The sequence below is a fragment of the Nannobrachium achirus genome (assembly GCF_963921795.1).
Source record: "Nannobrachium achirus genome assembly, chromosome: 20".
Classification (NCBI taxonomy): domain Eukaryota; kingdom Metazoa; phylum Chordata; class Actinopteri; order Myctophiformes; family Myctophidae; genus Nannobrachium; species Nannobrachium achirus.
In genome coordinates, this window is record NC_137827.1 from 18,865,123 (window position 1) to 18,878,589 (window position 13,467).

The window sequence follows — 13,467 nt, forward strand, 5'->3', positions numbered from 1 at the left end:
GTGCTGGTGTAATGCAGGGGGACACCCTAGCCCCCTTCCTCTTCATCATTGTCCTAGATTACGCGCTCAGGAAAGCCATCGGTGGACGAGAGCAGGATCTTGGCTTCACATTAACACCAAGGAGGTCGAGACGACATCCCAAAGTAGTCCTGACGGACCTGGACTATGCGGACGACATCAGCCTGCTCTCCGACAACATGACACAAGCACAGGAACTCCTGAACAGAGTGGAGTTAGAGTGTACCAAGGTTGGCCTTAGGCTAAATGCCAAGAAAACTGAGGTTATCACATATAACTTACCGGAACACCCACCTCTGACAACAACAGGAGGCGCTGTGTTGAAGGAAGTCAAGGACTTCAAGTACCTGGGCGCATGGGTCAACTCAACAGAGAAAGATCTTCAAGTGAGGAAGGCACTTGCATGGAGGGCCTTGAACGGCATGAACAGTGTATGGAACTCCAACCTCCCCCGACAAATCAAACTCAGCTTCTTCTTTGCAACGGTAGAGTCTGTTCTCCTCTATGGCAGTGAATGCTGGACCCTGAAGCCAACCCTGCAGAAGTCTCTAGATGGGTGCTACACCAGAATGTTGCGTGCAGTACTTAACATCAGCAAGAGTGCACATGTTACCAACAAGAGCCTGTATGAGGGAATACCAAGGGTTAGCGAAAAAATTGCTGCCAGAAGAATGAGACTAGCAGGACACTGCCAAAGACATCAGGAGCTTCCTGCCAGCAAACTGGTGCTGTGGGAACCAACACATGGGCACCGGTCACGAGGACGTCCCACAATAACATACGTGGATGTACTCAAGAAAGACGTAGGAGCACAAAGCACCAACGAGCTGGCCAGATGTATGGAGAACCGGGATGACTGGAAGCGACGATGGAAGGCTCGTCTGAGGACGACCTAGAGAGAGAGTTAGGAGGTTTCAGCCCGACAGCAGAGATATGAAAGTGTTGGCATCAAAATGTACTGTACTTACAAGTATCAAAAGTAAAAGTACAACATGTTTGAAAATGGCAGATCTGCAAGCTCACAACGCGTTGCGACCGTGGCTATAAAACAAGGCTAAAGCACTGCTTAACCAAAATTAGTCTGTGTGCACAGCCATCAGAGTATCACTTGCCAAACCGTGTTACACAGGTGAATGAGTCACCTTATGGACGCGTTTATGGCCAGCACCCAGGCAGCAAGGAGGCACGCTCTGATACTGAAGCCACCGTGTGGTAGGGCTGTCAAAATTTGCCAAAAATGGCATTCAAATATTCCCTTCAAAATCCACCGTTGATTCGAATAAATTTGAATATTCGAAAATATCGAATAATTCGAAGCATTCGCACTTCGAAGCTGTTTATTCTAGACAGTCGCTTCTATCGCTTTTTTTTTTTTTTTTACTGTGTGCAGGTCCGCGTTGGTCAGGGACGTGCAAAGAATGTTAAGAGAGGCAGGGGCTGACATTTCTAAAAGGGCCTTTTGGTGGACAATTCTCTGTTAAAAGGGCAGGGGCTCAAGCCCCGTTTGATGTATGTGTGCACGTGCCTGCGTTAGAGCAGAATCGGATCGTCGTTGCAAAGCGTCACTCACAGCAGCTGTGATTGAGTTGAGTTGGAACAGCCACGACATGAAATGAGCAATTATAATCACACCAATGGATTATGTTTTGGTTTGAACCAAATTAGGTAGTCTACAAGAGCAGTGTGAGTGACGGAGGGAGTTTTACCGTTACCGTGGCTGCGTGCGGGGAGATTGACTCGGTGAGAGAAGAAATCCATGCTTTTTTATAGTGTTTTCGGTGGAGAAGTCTCGTTGTTGTATGCCTTCCCGTCACTACCAAATGAGTCGCCCGTTTCAGCTTGACTCGTTAATCATTCTGAATCAACGTGAGCCAGTTTAAAAGCACTGTGTGTGCACTGTCTGCGAGGCGGACGAGTGCATCTCTCCACTCCGACATGTGACGGCCACTGACAGTGTGAAGGGAAAGTGAAGCAGCTGGAGGTTTATTCTTCGCTGTATGACGGTGTCGCTAAACAGGCACCCTTAATGTACAAGCCCACAACGTATTGGATCAGCGACGTATTGTGGACTTGTAGATCAGCCCACTTTTGCAGCAGCGAATGGAGACTTCTGCCTTGCGAGACCAGCCACCTTTTAACGCTCCATGCGCCCAGAATCTCGCGAGAAGTGCGGTAGATTTGTTTTAATTAAATATAAATTAATTCGAAGCTCAATTTTTTACTTTAGAATATTCTTTTATTGTTAACATTCGAACGAATCTTCGAATATCGAATATTCTTTCACACCCCTACCGTGTGGAGGACAGACTTCAGTCTAAGATGGATGACTTGTGATTAAGAACGTGACCGTGAGCCCAGCTTTAAGGTAGCTCTCCACCAAAGAGACTACTACAGGTTACTACAGTTGCTTCATTTTGTGTGTGTGTGTGTGTGTGTGTGTGTGTGTGTGTGTGTGTGTGTGTGTGTGTGTGTGTGTGTGTGTGTGTGTGTGTGTGTGTGTGTGTGTGTGTGTGTGTGCGTGTGTGTGCGTGCGCGCGCCGACAGGGGGTGTTGTCTGTTTCCTCTGTAAAGACCTTTCAGACTGATTAAAGAGCTATAAATAAGTTGGAACCTAGATTTAAATGGGAACTCCGGATATATAATTGCACTGGCTTAACTTGGCTTCAGAGAAAAGTGCACCATCAAAATATGTTCACAATATAGGACCACAATGTAGACAAGTCCCCAGGACCCTTTTGTGTTGTCCTTTTAGCTTTTAATCTCTTACTTACTTTGAATGACTTTTTCTGCCTTTATTGATAGGGGATAGTGGAGATAGACAGGAAAGGGAGAGAGAGAAGGGGAGTGACACGCATCGTCAGGAACAGGATTTGAACCCGCGACACGCTGTCAAGCCTATATGTGGTATGCGCCTGGACCGCTAGGCCATCAGGCACTCAGGCTGTTTACATTTCTGACTAAAGTATTGAATCAATCAATCAATTCCAAAGTAAAAGTACTCAGAACTGACAATAGCCCATATACAAGTTCACATTCACATTGTGCGCGTGTAGACCAGTAGATAGCTGAAGTATATCGTCGTTGTCGGGTGGAAACCTTGTAGGCCTATGTCCAAAACCGTTCGTTTTCATAATTTAAAAAAAATGAACTAAACTAGTGAAAACAGCTGATGCTGTGCTTGTAGATCTGCTGTTTTCACTACTTTTGTGTAAAATTTAAAAAAAAAACATTAACAAAATCTTCTCTTCTGATGGTCAGGGGTCATCGGCATGCTGGCTTGTGGTGGACCTTTCTGTCGCAATACTATCTTTGCCATGGACATGCAAATGAAGCGGAGAATAATATTACCAGAAACACAAAAAGCGGTAGCCCTGAATGACCATAACAGGTCTGTAACTCTGAGAGTGGACTAGTGGACCCCCTTGTGTGTCGCCGTACATCAGTGTCTCATGCATATAGAAAACATGGACTGACATTCAGTAATGGGGACTTGATCAAAATAAGAAAAGAAAAAAATCTCGAATTTGCCTACAGACAAGGACAAGTCTTGCAACGGACATATTGATGGACATAAAACATTTTCAGACTAGAAGCAGTGCTCTTCCGAGCACAGGTCTCCACCAGGCCACACAAATCAGCCTGTTATAGCGCCACCATGAGGCTGATTTAAAAAATGTGGGGCAGAGGTTCTGAATTAGCATCCAGGGAGTGTGTGTGCTCAGTTTGGCAGCGATCGGGCCAACGGCGCCGGAGATTAGCTGGTAACAACCAGGCCACACAAATCGGCCTGTTATAGCGCCACCATGAGGCTGATTTGAAAAATGTGGGGCAGAGGTTCTAGATTGGCATCCAGGGAGTGTGTGTGCTCAGTTTGGCAGCGATCGGGCCAACGGTGACTGAGATTAGCTGCTCACAAACTGCGAGGACGCACGGACGCACGCACGCACGGACGGACGGACGGACGCACGGACGGACGGACGGACGGACGGACGGACGGACGGACGGACGGACGGACGGAGGGGAAAACATACTCTCCCTCAGCCTTCGGCTGGTGGAGACAATAAGAACTGAACAGTACTCGACTAGATGTATTTAGATACTTCCCACTGCTGAGGTCCACTAGGGGTGGAGTGGTCTGAAGTAAAAGACACCCCCCTAGCCAAAACAGAGCAGAGGGGCTGAATGTTGTCAGCAGCCTAGCTGAGGAGGACAAGTGTTCCCAAAGTCCTGGACAAAGAGAGCAGAGACACTGGCCGACAAGCTGCTAATTACTGCTGGCTTAAATGGCGGCTGAGGAGCCGCTTGGACAAGACACTCAGCAGCAGGGGCGTCACACTAGGGGGGAGTGGGACTGAGTTACTAGGGCCCAAGGTGGAGGGGCCTTAATTATTTTATACTTTAGCTATCGTGCCGCACTGTGAGCTTGTATATCTGCTATTTTTGAAAAGATGTGAAAATGTGTGCAAATCTTTGAATATAATATGTATTTTTTAAGCGAAAAACTAAACTAAAAGTTTGCTTCTGGGTTTCCCTGGAATTAAATATTTTGAGATGGGGGTCCGTGGCCAAATACATATAATTTTGGGGGTCCTTCACATAAAAAGGTTTGAGCACCACTGACATAGAAACATAGTTTTTTTTTTAAACTTAGGGATTTAGAAGACATTTATAGAATCGTGTCAAAAATATTCAAAGACCTGCACACATTTTCACGATTTTTCAAAAATAGCAGATCTAGAAGCTCGCAGCCGCACTGTGAGCTTGTATATCTGCTATTTTTCAATGGTTAAAGCACAAAAGAATGCGTTCCCACAGTGAATCCTTGTACCCAGGGCCCAGAATTTGGTGTGACACCCCTGCTCAGCAGCTTCTAAAAAAAGAAAAAGAAAAGAGGCATCATTCCATCTCTCCCGTCCCGGCGGGGTCTCCCCATCATCTCCTCATCTCTCCCTGCCCTCTATAAAAAGGGCTGACTCTGCACTGCAGACAGACACAAAGTCCCCTCTGTCCTAGCATTGGCCGGGCCGGGGGAAGACTGGGGGCCCCCTCGTTTACAGCAACAGCAGCAAGCAAGCACAGTGCAGGCTTTGATAATTGCCCCGGCCCCGGGAATCTCGCTTATATAGGCCTGTTGTGTGTGTGTAAGACCTGCCAAGGGGAACCTTAATGAATCAAAGGCACACAGGGGGAGAGGAGAGGGGCGGAGGGAGGAGGAGAGGTGCGGTATGGACACAGAGATGAAGGAAAAGCAACAGAAAACATCTCTGGAGAGAGAAAGATAAAGTGGCAGGAATAAAGAATGAGCCATTTGACCATAATGTGGGTGATCTGATGATGAACATGGGGTGAGAAGGATATTGGACAGACTCAGAGGAATGAACGGCTCAAGCCTCAGTTATACCCGGTTGCACACTGGTGTTGCCTGCCGTAGCCATAGCAGATCTACAAGCTCACAACGCATCACGAATGTGACGCGTTGTGAGCTTCTAGATCTGCTATTTACTGAGACGACACCGGCACATGACTGTGTATGAATCAGGCTTCTGCCGGACAGAAGGAACAGATGAAGCTGCGGTGGTAACTGGCCTAGGATAACAAGAACGGGAAATGTTCTGCATTGTCATTTTTATTGTTGACATGCAAGTGTGTGCATGTGAATCAGCACAGGCCTCTCTGCCAGTCGCCCTATGATAATCCAGTGGTTCTCAACCTCTGTCGAGCTACCGGACCACAAGTATATTCTGAGTAAATCCTCAAGGTCCACACCACCCCTCAACCCAACAACAACAACAATATATAGTCTCTTCCGGTTGACCAAATTCAAACTGAAAAATAAAAAATAAAATAGAACAAGTAGCAGATAAACAAGCTCTGCTACTTTTGTGTGAAGCTGTAGTATGATGTGGGGCGTTAATTTACAAAAATATGTTTCTGCCACGTCAGCAACGATACAATTACTACCCGCCTGCCCCCTGTACAACATGAGAGCCTTCAGACGCTGGCCTCTTGGACATACAGGACCAAGGACGAGGTGCATGTCCACAGAGACTCCACACTAGGGATGGGACGATACGCGATATTATCGTTTATCGTGATAAAAAACACACACGATAATCGTATCGTGGAGATTACATTTATCGTGAAATCGTCCTCTGTCATGCACTGGGATCAATTCACCTTTTATTTATTATACATTTCTTTCACTCTCTAACAATTGTCTTTGCCACAAAATAGCCGATCTACAAGCTGAAAGTAAAGATGTATTTAACCAATTAAGGGCTGTTTATCGTCACTGTCGGGCAGAAACCTTGTATCTCCAAGTTTCAAGCTTGTAGATCTGCTATTTATTTTTTTTGGCAAATGTTCCGCCCCAGGATAATGGATGTTGGGGATATTTTGATCATCGCGATAATATCGTAAATCGCGATTTATTTGGTCACAATAATCTTGATATGAAATTTTCATTTCGTCCCATACCTACACTCCACGCTGAGCTGGACATACACGATACACGAAAGAAAGAACCAACAGGTTGAGAAACGGTTGCTGTAAATGCACTGACTCACACTGCTGTAAGATCCCCTATGGCCTCATCTCACACTTAAACTGCACCTGGTAAGCAATGTGACATAACTGGGGCACAATGAGATCTGTCACAGCGAAACGGCGGAATGTGTGCGTGTGTGTGTGTGTGTGTGTGTGTGTGTGTGTGTGTGTGTGTGAGAGGGGTGGGGAGGCGGGGGAGGGTGACCTTGCATCAACAGCAGCAGCTAAAACCAGGAACCAGACTGTATGCAGCCAAAATGTAAAATAAACGCCCCCGCGGGGTGAGCCAGCTAGCTGGGTCAACGGGGTCACGCATGGGTCAGGGACAGAGTTACAGCTCTGAAGAAACATTGCATAAGCGCAGGAAACTCTACCAGCACTGGTCTTTATTCTGTCCTGTGACCTGTAGGCCCGCTGCTCCGTTATTACATGATTTGAGATCGTCATAGTTATTTTTTGGCATAAAAACGTCAGAATAGTTTCCGTGCATCTGTACATTTGTATCTGTTGAGAAAGAGTGGAAATGATACGATCTAAGAGAGAGAGGTGACGTGAGGTCTCGGTCTTGACAACTCCAGTGCAATGGTGAAAGCAGCACTCCAACCGCCTAAAACATCGCGCACACACATGCGCGCGCGCACTTGACATTTCACTCTGTACTTGGTCTGCTCTTTTTTACCTCTACAGCAAACCTATTTGCCAGAAATAGCCGATCTGCTATTTTTGGCTAAAGTTCTCAGAATAGGCATGCAAGGATTCAAGTTGTTAATTTAAAATAATTATCCTACTGTATCACACAAAGATTTGGCGGCCCCCCTGTGGTGACTCTGAGGACCCCCCTAGGGGTCCCGCCCGGACCCCCTGTTGAAGACCCCTGAACTATCTTATATTTACAATTGAGCAAAAGCCGCATCCCACTTCCAAGCCCATTCACGCCCACTTTGCATCCACTTCAATTCAACTTCAACTCAACGGTAGGGAGAATGTAGGGAATAATACCGCCCATAACTCTATCATTGGCCCCCCGTTGCCATGGTGACCGCCGTCCATTGGCTCGTATTCCCAGCTATGGGACCGGCGGATCCAATTTCAACCGAGGGGGCGTAGCCAGAACACACACACACACACACACACACACACACACACACACACACACACACACACACACACACACACACACACACACACACACACACACACACACACACACACACACACACACAAAAATAGCTAATAGTTAGCTCACAACTTTCCACTTTTCTCTTTCACCTCAATCGCAGTAACATCCGTATACACCACTTGGCTAGGACTGATCACGTGGCACACGGAGTTCTTAACCGGAAGTGCGTCCGGCGGTCAAATATGTCCGACCGGAAACGTGCGCTGCGCCACAATAGTTCCGCCACAATAGTTCCGCCACAATAGTTCCGCCACAATAGTTCCCCCCCCAAATTTTTTTTTCTTTTTTTTTTTTTTTACTTTTTTTTTTTCAAAAAACTTTTTTTTTTTTTTTTTTTAAAAAGTTTTTTAGTAAAGAAGCGGGCGTGGACTCTAGATGTGAGCGGCCCGAAGGGCCGCGAACCTCTAGTACTATAAAATTGCCACCCTAAAACGTTACCGTCCTCCTCACAATACAAACGTGAGTGTGCCTGTGTGTGCACAGCTGGGCTGGGGAACTATAGGGACAAACCTGACATCTTCACAGAGACAGACAGACATGAGCCAGTGTCATTCCAGCGAGCCGCGCCGGGGTCTGCTCTGGAATTTCACCAATTTCATCAGCGGGAGGATGTGAGGAACGTCTGAGCAACAGGCGAGGAAATAAAGGCATGTCGAGGCGCATTCTGGAGAGGCGAGCGCGAGGGTTGTTGTGTGTGTGACTGTGACTGACTGACTGACTGACTGACTGACTGAGGGAAACTAAAGAGAAAAACTCCCAAGAATCTGTTCTTCATCGCCCACGACTAGGGATGGGACAATATGAACATTTCATATCACGATTATTGTGACAAAAGAAATCGCGATTTACGGGGCGCCTGGTGGCCTAGTGGACCAGGCGCATACCATATAGGCATTACCATTTCGGCATCAATGCCTGTCGGCGTCGCCGCCACCGGTTCGATTCCCGATCCGAGTGACCTTTGCCGCATGTCACTCCCTGTCTCTCCCCCATTTCCTGTCAGTCTACTGTCCTATCCAATAAAGGCAAAAAGCCCCCCCCCCCCCCCCCCCCCCCCCAAAAAAAAATAAAATAAATAAATCGCGATTTACGATATTATCCCGATAATCAAAATCCATTATCCTGGGGCGGAACGTACATTTGCCAAAAAAATAGCAGATCTACAAGCTCACAATGTGTCACAACGTGACGCGTTGTGAGCTTGTAGATCGGCTATTTTTTGGCAAAGACATTTGATAGAGAATGAAAAAAAAGACTATCAAGTACGTATATTATAAGTACCTTTTACCAATTACAGAGGGTTTAAGTGGTACTGAATGTGCAGCTCAGCAAATAAAAGGTGAATTGATCCCAGTGCATGACGGAGGACGATATCACGATAAATATAATCTCCACGATACGATTATCCTGAGTGTTTTTTTATCACGATAAACGATAATATCGCTTATCGTCCCATCCCTAAGTGACTGACTGTCTGAGGGAAACTAAAGAGAAAACTCCCAAGAATCTGTTCCTCTTCGCCCACAACACTGACTTTGTTTTCTCAACCACACGTTTAGCGGGTTGAAGATCTTTGGAAGAAGAAGCGCACCACAATAGACACTGATTGGGTGAAGAAATGCTCAGCGTGACCACACGCAGTGGTGTAAAGTAACTAAGTACATTTACTTAAGTACAGTTTTGAGGTATTTGTACTTTACTTGAGGTTTTCCAGTTTTCAGTGCATACTTATACTTCTACTCCACTACATCTGGGATCCAAATATTGTACTTTTACGCCACTACATTTATTTGAAAATTTGCCAGTAGTTACTTTGAAGATAAAAATGATTATATTATAAAACATACATTAATCCACTTTAGCCCTATTTTATACCTCGGCTATTTGAAAATAGCCGATCTACAAGCTCACAACGCGTCGCATTGCGAGGCGTTGTGAGCTTGTAGATCTGCTATTTTCAAACATTTTGTACTTTTACTTTTGGTACTTTAAGTACATTTTGATGCAAATACTTTCATACTTTGACTCAAGTACATTTGGAATTCCGGACTTTTACTTGTAACGGAGTCATTCTACATATATTGATACTTGTATATATATTATATATATTACATTTCACATTTTTTAGTACTTTTTCCAGCACTGTTGACCACACGAATGTGACCCGTTTTGAGCTTGTATATCTGCCATTTAGGGCTCACAAAACCAGCATGCAACAAAGTATGAATCTGTCTTTAAATTGCTGCCACCCAAGTGACTGATTGTTGTTGTTGTCTGTGTTTGTTTCTGTCTTCACTCAGCCTTGTTGTTGTGTACAGTTGGTATACCTCATAATAATACAAAAGAAAAGAGTCCGCACACCAAATTTGCAGTTCCCAATATAGAGCTTTACTGTGGTAACGTTTCGAGCTGTATGCTCTTCCTCAGACCTTCACAGACAAGTCTTACAAACAGTTTTATAAGTGCAGAACACCCACACCTGTGACCCATCAGCCAATTAGTCCCATCAGTGTCATTGACCAATGACACATCCATAGTACATGTATGTTAGTGTATTTGTACATCATACACAAATCGTATATATAAAACAAAAAATACAAAAAATCCTGTTCACCCAAGATTCAACAATACATATATACAAAAGGACTCAGGCCGAAAGCCATCATACTGCTACCTAAAGAGGCGCCTCTTGTCTACAGTACAAGTAAATAAATCAAGGGACAAAAACCTTTACATAAAAATATCCAACAACAACCAGGAGAGACCACTTATTTTGGGAGACAACCACCCAAACAGGACCCCACATAGGAGAGAATACACAGGTAAGTAGTGGAGATACATACAGGGATATACCCAAGTTTAGATGCACCCCCTATCCATTGAAACAGGTATGACAACACTGAGACCCACCAGGCTGTTATCATAGAAAGGGTTTTATGTCATAGTCCTCATTCAGACCCTTTGGAGCTAAAGTTTGTAGAGTATATATCCAAAAAAGTTCACGTTTTAGAAGCATATTGTTGATGTCTCCCCCTCTACGTGGAATCTTTACCAGCTCAATACCCGTGTATCTGAGCATAGATACATTGTGCCCCACTTTACTGAAGTGTGTGGCCACAGGGCTAGTGATAACATTATTGCGTATAGTACTGCGGTGTTCAGCAATACGTGTTTTTAATGGTCTTGTTGTCTTCCCAATATATGAGAGACCACAAGGGCATTTTAGCATGTAAATCACATTAGCTGTAGAGCATGTGATAATACCTCTTATGTTATACTTTTTCCCCGTATGTGGGTGGTTAAACGAGTTAGATTTTCGTGTAAAATTACACTGTTGGCATCTGCCACAAGGGTAGTTGCCTGATGGAATCTCACTAAGGAAATGAGAGGGAGCTGGGGGGGGCAAATCTGCCCTTACCAGCATGTTACGCAAATTTGGTGGTCTCTTGTGTACCACTCGGGGGGGATTTGGTAAACACTTTTTAAGGGCTGGGTCTGTGTCAATGATATACCAATGTTCTTTAATGGCTCTCTCTATGTCTTTGGATACTGGTGAATATTCCAGTGCACAGAGTACTCTGTGTTCAGTTTGTTTGGGTCTCTTGTTTGTCAAACATTCAGACTGTGTGATACCAGAAAAACGTGTTATTGCGTTCTTGATCCAGGATTCCTTGTACCCTCGCTTCTGGAACCGATCCTCCATTTCCTTTGCTTGAGTATTGTAGTATTCATTCGAGCTGCAGATCCGTCTAATCCGGTTGAATTGAGAGATGGGAAGGTTCCTTTTGAGAGAGAGGGGATGGTATGAGTCACCATGCAGTAGGGAATTCCTGTCAGTAGGTTTTCTGTATAGGTTCGTTTTTAGGCCTTTATTTTCTTTAATAATTAGGATGTCTAGGAAGTTCATTTCCTTACCGCTTGCCTCCATTGTAAATTGTAAATGTCTATTATGGGAGTTCATAAATTTATGGAACTCATTTAGTGAGGCCTCTGAGCCTGACCAAATGAAAAAAATGTCATCCAGGTAGCGCTTCCAATTAGCAATGCATCCCATGAATGGATTTACCTCGTTGTTGAAGATGACATCTTGTTCGAAGAATCCCACATATAGGGAGGCAAAACTGGGGGACATCCTAGATCCCATGGCCACTCCAGAGGTCTGTAGGTAGAAAGTGTTGCCATACAAGAAGAAATTTGATTTGAGAATTTCCTTGGTTAGTCCTAGTAGACAATCTGTGCTAGGGTTGCAATCAGATCTCTGATCTAAGAACACTTTAGCAGCCTGTAGGCCTCCCTCAAAGGGGACATTAGTGTACAGAGACTCGATGTCCATAGTCACCAACAGGTCGGTTTCCTGAATTTGTGGGATTTCTTTTATCATTTTAATGAATTCCATCGAGTCTCGGGTGTATGAGGGTAACTTGGTGACTAATGGCTGCAGAAAATAGTCTACAAATGCTGACATATTTTCTGTTAGTGAACCAATAGCTGAGATAATCGGTCTGCCCGGAGGTATGTCCGTGAATTTTTTATGTATTTTTGGGAGAGTGTAGAAGACTGGAGTAATGGGAAAATCCACCCTCATGAAAGCATGTTCAGGTTTGGTGATAATCCCTTGCTCCAAAAGGCTATTAAGCCCATTGTGGATCCGTTGTTTGGTCTCAACAATGGGGTTATTCTCCAATTTTTTATAGAATTTTTCATTAGCCAGTTGTCTCAAGATCTCCCTGTCATAAGCATCTTTGTTTAAAACCACTATCGCCCCTCCCTTGTCTGCACTCTGGATGACTAGAGTCTTATCCTCTTTCAGAGAAGTTAATTCATCACGTTGCTCTTTTGACAGATTATCACAAAGTTTGTAGGTTTTCCTCTTATTAAAAATAATAGAGACGTCTCTTTCCACCAAACGGCAGTAGGTCTCCAAAGAGGAGTTTCTGTATTTAGGTGGAATGAACGTGGATTTACCTCTGAATGGGGTAGGTGCTCTTATGGGTGTGGGGGATGCGGTGTTATCCACAGATATGCTGGCGTCGTCACTGGTTGATGCGTATGCGGCAGTAGGTCTCCTCTTTGGAGACCTACTGCCGTTTGGTGGAAAGAGACGTCTCTATTATTTTTAATAAGAGGAAAACCTACAAACTTTGTGATAATCTGTCAAAAGAGCAACGTGATGAATTAACTTCTCTGAAAGAGGATAAGACTCTAGTCATCCAGAGTGCAGACAAGGGAGGGGCGATAGTGGTTTTAAACAAAGATGCTTATGACAGGGAGATCTTGAGACAACTGGCTAATGAAAAATTCTATAAAAAATTGGAGAATAACCCCATTGTTGAGACCAAACAACGGATCCACAATGGGCTTAATAGCCTTTTGGAGCAAGGGATTATCACCAAACCTGAACATGCTTTCATGAGGGTGGATTTTCCCATTACTCCAGTCTTCTACACTCTCCCAAAAATACATAAAAAATTCACGGACATACCTCCGGGCAGACCGATTATCTCAGCTATTGGTTCACTAACAGAAAATATGTCAGCATTTGTAGACTATTTTCTGCAGCCATTAGTCACCAAGTTACCCTCATACACCCGAGACTCGATGGAATTCATTAAAATGATAAAAGAAATCCCACAAATTCAGGAAACCGACCTGTTGGTGACTATGGACATCGAGTCTCTGTACACTAATGTCCCCTTTGAGGGAGGCCTACAGGCTGCTAAAGT

The 13,467-nt window shown here is 44.6% G+C and overlaps 1 long non-coding RNA gene across 1 annotated transcript; it reads right to left on the reverse strand.

Annotated features, from left to right (window-relative positions):
- Positions 1-11,425: 11,425 nt before the first annotated feature.
- Positions 11,426-12,761, reverse strand: LOC308305334. Its single transcript, XR_013963107.1, has 3 exons — positions 12,710-12,761; positions 11,811-11,903; positions 11,426-11,526 (listed from the first exon to the last, which is right to left on the reverse strand). It is a non-coding gene; the product is annotated as an uncharacterized lncRNA (long non-coding RNA).
- Positions 12,762-13,467: the final 706 nt, after the last annotated feature.